Source organism: Carassius auratus, chromosome 35 (genome assembly GCF_003368295.1).
Source record: "Carassius auratus strain Wakin chromosome 35, ASM336829v1, whole genome shotgun sequence".
In the NCBI taxonomy this organism is placed as follows: Eukaryota; Metazoa; Chordata; class Actinopteri; order Cypriniformes; family Cyprinidae; genus Carassius; species Carassius auratus.
Window position 1 is genome coordinate 8,948,789 of NC_039277.1, and position 7,743 is coordinate 8,956,531.

At 40.9% G+C, this 7,743-nt stretch overlaps 1 pseudogene; it reads left to right on the top strand.

Annotated features, from left to right (window-relative positions):
* The first annotated feature begins 141 nt into the window (after window positions 1–141).
* LOC113054249 (protocadherin-16-like) lies at window positions 142–7,012 on the top strand (annotated as a pseudogene).
* The last annotated feature ends 731 nt before the right edge of the window (window positions 7,013–7,743 follow it).

Below are 7,743 nucleotides of genomic sequence, written 5' to 3' on the forward strand. Positions count from 1 at the left end.
ATTACAAGTTTATATAAGCAAAATGGGTTGAAAAATCCACTTCATGTTGATTCTTTATACAAACAGTTATCAACTTTCATTAAGTTACATGTATAAAACCCATCTTCTCACACTGCATTGCAAAAATATACAGACCATTTCAATTATTATAATAAATCCTAAACTAAAAGCTATTCTTTGTGGTTTCTTCATTACAAAGCACTGGCATGAGGCAGTTGAAAACTTTTGCAATGAGCTGCATGATGAAACTGTAGCATTGTATTTCAGCACTCACTGGCACAGTCAGTTTTGTTAGGCACTGAAAGTCAATCCATCAGTTTAAGTCAATGTAGCAGAAGAGGATTGAGTTTTTTGTGTATTTTTACGCACAGGCACTGCAGTCGCCCAGGCTCAGGCTCAACACCCTGACGGCACCCGCGACGGCATCTCTTACAGCATCTTCAGTGGAAACAGATACCATTCCTTCAGCATCAGCTCCAGTACAGGTCAGATGGGAAACCTGTGAAATATGAAAACAGCATAGCTTTGAACAAAATGCATGCATGAACTCATCAGAAAGTTGAAAAATAATATTGATTATTTACAATGCCAGCGAGCTGACCTACTTCACTGGATTATTGGTGCTTTCATAGGTGAAATCTGGGTACAGAGCTCAAATGGCCTGGATTTTGAGGACACTCCAAGACTCCGTCTAGTGGTGAAGGCTGAAACTACATCCTCAAGCTCCTTCATGGCTGTCAACCTGATTCTTCAGGATGTCAATGACAATCTACCCCGATTCCAGCTGCAGAACTATGTGGCTTATATGCATGAAGCACAGGGCTATGACTTTCCCATCATTCAGGTAAGTGGTTTCTTATTTTCTGGTATTTCTAAAAAGTCTAAGGTAATTGAAAACATACTGGGGAAAGTATTAAAACAAAAATGTTCTACAGATAAATTTAATAATTTTTTTTTTTGCCACACTAGCCAATTACAGGAGAGTTAAGAAAATGTACCCTTGAAAATTATATTATTTTTGTTAGCCATACAAACCATTAAATTACTTACCTGTTTTTTCGGCACCCGTTTCTGACATAATGTCCGTAAGTGTGAGATTTAAACCATTATGTTGGAGTTCCTTATAAAGTTACCAAAAATGTTGTATGTTTTCGCATACATTAGGTTGTGGCAGAGGATGTTGACCAGGGTCAGAATGGTCAGGTGACTTACTCCATTGAGTCTTCGAGTCAAAGTGGCCTTTTCAAGATTGACCCTCTGACCGGCAGCCTCACAACCACGGCCATTATGGACCGAGAAATCTGGACACAGGCAAAGTGAGTGTATATCATATTTGCTCAGCCAGTGAATCAGTGCTGTGCCGGTCTTTAATTTCCTTCTGTTTCATGAAATGTAACTGTCCTTCCAGAGTTATTTACTTTGTGTGTGTAATATGTTCAAGCCCTCGTAGTTTTTTTTTTACCTCATGTTCTTTGTTTCTGAAATGTTCCCCGTCTCCTATAAAGCTGTGTGCTTTTAATTTACTACATTTTTGGTCTGTTAGTGCTTTTGGATAGTTGTACGAATGTTTTTTCTGAAAACAGAAGACATTGTTTGTTCTCTCTCTCTCTTGATCCCCAAAAGAAACTGAACAGACACATCTAGCACATGATGTATGTTAGGAAAAATTCATTTAATCCTTTATTTTATCTTATTTGAATCAGGCTGGTGATAAAAGCCAGTGATCGTGGCAGCCCTAAACTAGTAGGCACTGCCACCATTACAGTGATTATTGTTGACCTCAATGACAACAGTCCCACCATCCCAGTGCCACGAGAAATTAGAGTGCCAGAAAGTAAGTGAACTTACTGATGACCTATTACTTTTTAACCTTGAAAGACATGATATCAAGCACTTTGATTATTGTACTTGTATCTGAATGTTTATGTCCTTGTGTCCCACTTACAGACTCTCTTATCGGTACTGAGATCACCCTGGTTACGGGAAATGATGTGGATTCTGGCCCAGTGCTGTCTTACTCTTTACAGCTGGACGCTTCATCACAGGGAAAATTTGATATCCATCGTTACAATGGCCGTGTGTCTCTGACAGCACCACTGGACTTTGAGGAGAGGACATGGTACACGTTGACTATTCGAGCTTCAGATTCAAAGCACCAGAGTGAAGCCAATTTAACTGTCTTGGTGGAGGACATAAATGATAATGCACCTACTTTTACACAAGATCTATATCAGGTGATGTTTCTTTCTTTCTACAATTTAAAGTATTTTAAAACAATACGTATCTCTGGGATAAATAAAGGTTTATTTGCTACAATGTTCGTATTATTTTAAAAAGTTAATGTATTAGGATGGTAAAATACATAAATATATAAAAGAATAAATATACACCAGAATAAAGAGTTGCTGTTGTCATTATGCATTTAGCAGATGCTTTTATTCAAAATGACATCACTGTGAATACAGGAAAAAGCATGCCAAGTAACAGCTGCTTTGTTGACTTTGGTTTCCAGGTAACACTTCCAGAACATTCCCCATCAGGCAGTCCTGTTATCACAGTAACAGCAACAGATCGAGATTCAGGAGAAAATGGAAAGGTCACCTATCGAGTGGTGTCTTCAACGAGGGATGGGTTTAACATTGATCCTAAAAATGGTATAAGCTCAGTGTTTATACTAAGCATGTTGATCGTTTTGGCAGTGGCTATTTACACAATTGAAAGAATGTATTCTGTATGTTTTTTATATAAAGTGTGAATAGTGGTAGATAAATATGCAATAATTATAAGTAGCAACAGCAAGTGCAAATAAGTAGTAGATGCTATTTGCATAAAGTGGTGTGTGGAGTTAATGAAAACTGCCTCTACCAACAAGGTCAGCTGCACTTAGTTTAAATAGCCACACCCTCTAGTTTAAGAATATAGTTTATATTTAAAGCATTAACATAGTTGTAAAAACACTTCCAATGTCTTTACAGGTACCCTTTTCATCAAACAGAAAGCAGAATTTGACCCGGAGCAGCCCTCTGTGAGTGTGGTCATTGAAGCTTGTGATGGGGGGTCTCCACCTCTGTCATCTTCTGCTACAGTCCAAGTTCAGCTGATAGACGTCAATGATAATGCCCCCATATTCCACCAGATGGAGTACAAAGCCACAGTGTCTGAAGACCAGTTACCTGGAGCCACCATTCCTGACATTAGAGGCAGTAGATGGAGACCTATCTCAGGAAAACTGTGGTTTTGATTTTGCAAATTTGCCAGTGGGAATGTTGGAAATGCTTTTCAGATTGAGAGCAGTGTTTCGTTTCATAGAGGGCCATGGCTTTCAAACTGTAGGAACCCTGATCCTGGCGGAGCGACTGGATTTTGAGGCATCGTCACGCTTATAACCTCACCATTGCGGTCTCGGATCGTGGTGTTCCTCAACGTAGCTCCAAGCGTACCAGCCATCATCACAGTCACTGATGTGAATGACAACCCTCCTGTCTTTGGCAGAGCTGAGTACATTGTGTCTTTGAGTGAGGGGGCAGCTGCTGGTACAGAAATCTCTTACGATGTGACTGCAACTGATCCTGATTCAGCTCCCTATGCAGAGGTCCAGTACAGCATCAGCTCTGGAGATGAGATGAAACTCTTCTCTTGGATCAGTGGACTGGGGCACTGAGGCTTCAAAGGCCTTTGGACAGAGAGAGCCGGACTTCTCATGTTGTTATAGTACAAGCCTCGGATGGCCATGGTCATTTTGCCTTGGCTCCTATTAGTGTAGAGGTAAAGGACATCAATGACAACAGACCTTACTTTCCCATTGCTACATTAACGGCCAGTATCCGAGAGAACCAGCCGCCTAACTCTGCTGTGACTGTGTTACATGCAATCGATTATGATACAGGAGTTTATGGACAGCTTAAGTATTATTTGATGGACCACTCTGGCCTAGGTAAAGACCTCTTCTTGGTGGATTCAAACTCGGGAGAAGTTCGTACCAGGCAAATATTTGATTTTGAGAAGGTGAAGTCATTTAACTTCATTGCTTTAGCTGTGGATGCAGGCAACAACTCGGCTACTGTCACAGTGCAGGTCTATGTAACAGGAGAGGATGAAGTATGATCCAGTTTTCACCACTTCAGACTTGTCCTTTGAGGTACCAGAGGGAGCCCAAAAAGGTCAGAGCATTGGGCAAGTACAGGCCAATGATGAGGATGGTGGGGTGGATGGAATTGTACTTTACTCCATCCCCAATTCCTCTCCTTATTTTGATGTGAATAAGACCACCGGTGTTATCTACCTAAAGATGGACAACTCTGGCAGCTCAAGCGGAGGGAGTCGCTCGAAGAGGGAAACCCGCCTAATGACTATAGATGTGACTGCCCACAGCCCTCTTGACACCTCAAGAGTAGCTTCCGCTCAGGTCACCATTGACGTAACCAACACCTCCTTTGGCCTTGCAAACAGACCTTAACGTCCTTCTTGTGAGCATAATTGCTGCCTCTCTTGGAGTAATAGTCTTGTTAGTCATAATTGCTGTAGTCCTTTATCTAGTAAGATCAAAGCGCAAAAAGAAGGACAAGACACTGGGAACAGTACCGCGTCTTCAGGCACAGCTTTGCAGAAGTTGGATGAGGCCTAAACCCGCAGGGGCAACAGGATCTATCATCAGGCACTACCTGGATACACAGGTGATGAGGTAGGAACTGGTGGAGGCTCCTACACTCGAGGAGGATCCCTAGATCCTTCTCACTCCAGCGGACGGGGATCTGCCGAAGCAGCAGAAGATGACGAAATCCGTTATGATCAATGAGTACCCAAGAGTTGCAAGCATCACATCCTCCATGCAAGAGCACATCTCTGCCAGGGGCCCTGATTCAGGTATTCAGCAGGATTCAGACCAACTCTCTGATATTTCTTGTGAACCAGGACCACTTGATGCAAGCCAGTGGTTTAAAACTAAGAAACTTGGGAGCATTAGTGGGAGCCTCAGTGGTACCCTACTCTCTGGTCAGCTCCCAGTGTACAGAGATGAAGGTGGGGGCTACCTTGGAGTAGGTCGTGGGTTAAATATTTCCCACCCGAAAGATTACGCTTTCCCTGAGGATGGTAAACCCTTGGTTGATGGCTCCCTCACAGCCATAGTTGCAAGTGATGAGGAACTGCGAGGCAGCTACAACTGGGACTACCTTCTCAACTGGTGCCCTCAGTTCCAACCCTTAGCCAGTGTCTTTACAGAGATTGCCAGGCTAAAAGATGAGAGCTTACCTCCCAATAATCCACGCAGACCCTTCCAACCCAAAGTTAAGACAGATCCCAAGCCAAGAATTGACCCTCCACCCCTCATTACCTCAGTGGCTCATCCAGGAGCCAAATCTGTTCCACCTAAACCTGCCATAGCACGGACGTTCCACCACTTAACATCCCTAAGGCGTTCACCTATAAGCCATGAGGGCTCCATCTCCTCTGCAGCCATGTCTCCAAGTTTCTCCCCTTCACTGTCCCCACTTGCTGCACGGTCCCCAGCTGTCTCCCCATTTGGTGTCACTCAAGGTCCCTCAGCCTCCATCATCAGCACCACAGAGCACTCTCTGGAGCACAGTGATGAGGCTGAGATGAGGATTTAAAGCAACATTGTACTCCATTTTGTGGAGGACATTTTGTCTTTTGATAAGACATACAGTATTAGTCGCTCTTAGCAATGTTGTATACCTGGAGAGACAGTCGCTCAGCCACGACAGTGACGCAGGTGTCTGGTAACTGAAAGGGTAAAAACATTGTTCAGCAACGTTACCCTTCTTCAGAGCCACCGCAGTGTTGATATGAGTTGTGTGTTGCTTTGTTTTGTCTCACTGGCTGGCCAGGGAGGCAAGACGTTGACTGCTCCTTTTGTTTGTTTCTTTTTATACTGATGACTCAAACAGCTTTGAAACTCCAGTGTTTTGTTAAATCCATACAAAATAGCTGCTATTGTCATACTTTGTAGACCGCAATGAAAACTCTATATGAACTCAAACTGATGTCATTATGTATGTTTGTTTATGACTGGGAGATGGTTTTCTTTTTTTCTATCTTTCTTGTTTTTTTACAGTGCTATTTACATGTTTTTTTTTTTTTTTTTTTAAATTAAGGACTTGCCATTGCTTTGAATGAAGTTCTTACATTTTAGAGATATTCTTTGTATGTATATGTATGCCAGCCATAATAAGTATATTATCATTGTATAGTGTCTAGGATCACCATACTGTGCTTTTGTGAAATTGTGTGACACTTGTAATGTGAATGATTGGAAGATTGTTGTATTTTATTATTTATAAACAGAAAACCTGAAAGTGTTGAAACTTCCCATGTTTCATAGTGTTGTATTATAGGCCTTTTGAAGTTGTATTCTCCCTTCACCTTTGAACTAGAATTTTAGCATCTTAGCTAATTTATTGTTAAAACAAAAATAAAAAGACAGGGCCATACTTTTTTCGGCTCATCTGGACCTTTCTCTTCTCTATGTAAATAGTTTCTCACAAAACAGCAGCTCTGTTACACTGTTTATGCTGCTTATTCTGACAATAATTAAAAAAAAAGTTTTGTATATGTCTACGTAAATTATGGTTAGTCCATTGGTAAATTTCACCTGGATGCAGTTTATATACCTTTCAGGATAAAGTGAATCAAATGGACCTTCTTTTGTAATAGGCAGTGAATGGTTTCTGTGTTGAGAATAAGCTTCAGAAGTGCCATGCCGATTTTTTATCTCACATCCTCCTCTGTGGAAAGCAATTTAAGCATTTGAATGACCTTCCAGAGATGTTTTGTTGTGTCTGGTGCATGCATGATACCGCCACTGCCTCAAGTGTAACTGACCCCTGTTCAGCACCCAGAAAAGTTGCAAGGAAAAAAGGGGCCTACTATTTCTGAAGACTGTCTTACACTATTCACTTTAAAAGTTGACATTTAATTGTCTCTTAGTCTGCTTTCCGGCAGCAGTACAGTTTAAATCATCTGTACGTATTTAAATTAAATATTAAATTCCTACTGATTTCTTTTGTCAAACCTGAGTCTTTTGTCTTCCTTCCTCCAAGTTTAAATAAATATGTGAATGGGGAGTTACAAAGTAATCTGGCTTTTAGGGAAAAAAAGAAACATGAGAGGTCATAGTCAAATTTGTCCTTCATTAAAAAGCGATTTGAGAGAATCCAGTATGTTGCAAAGACCTAGACTAAAGCCGGGCCTCAGGCTATGTATAACCAGAGACAGGGTGTTGCCATTCTTAAATCAGTTGCAGCTATGAAGACATATTTCCTCAAATTATATTTGTCCATACAAAAAGAAAATAACATGGATATTGCTAATTATGCAGCATAGGAATTAGCCAAATCAAATAGCTATGACTTATATTTGCTATAATCATGTTGTTTGTGCAAGGCAATCACTCATGCATACTCATTGTCATGTCAAATACCTATCCAGATGCAATGGACAAAAAATACACCATTTTCATATAGAGTCAGAACAATTGTAATCTGTCACTGAGGCAGTATCCTCGAAAGATATACCTTTGTATATCTTATTTACACCGAAAAGCTGCATATTGGAACCTAATTACAAAGATACTGCCCCGGGAACATGCTATTGTAGTTTTTTCGGACAGTATTCATGAAACTGTAGAGCTGAAACCGAAAAGCTCTCAATTTTTCTTTGTTTCTACCATATTGAGTTTTCTGATCCCCTGCTGTGAAGTTGTTGTTGGTAGAGATTCATCTCTTC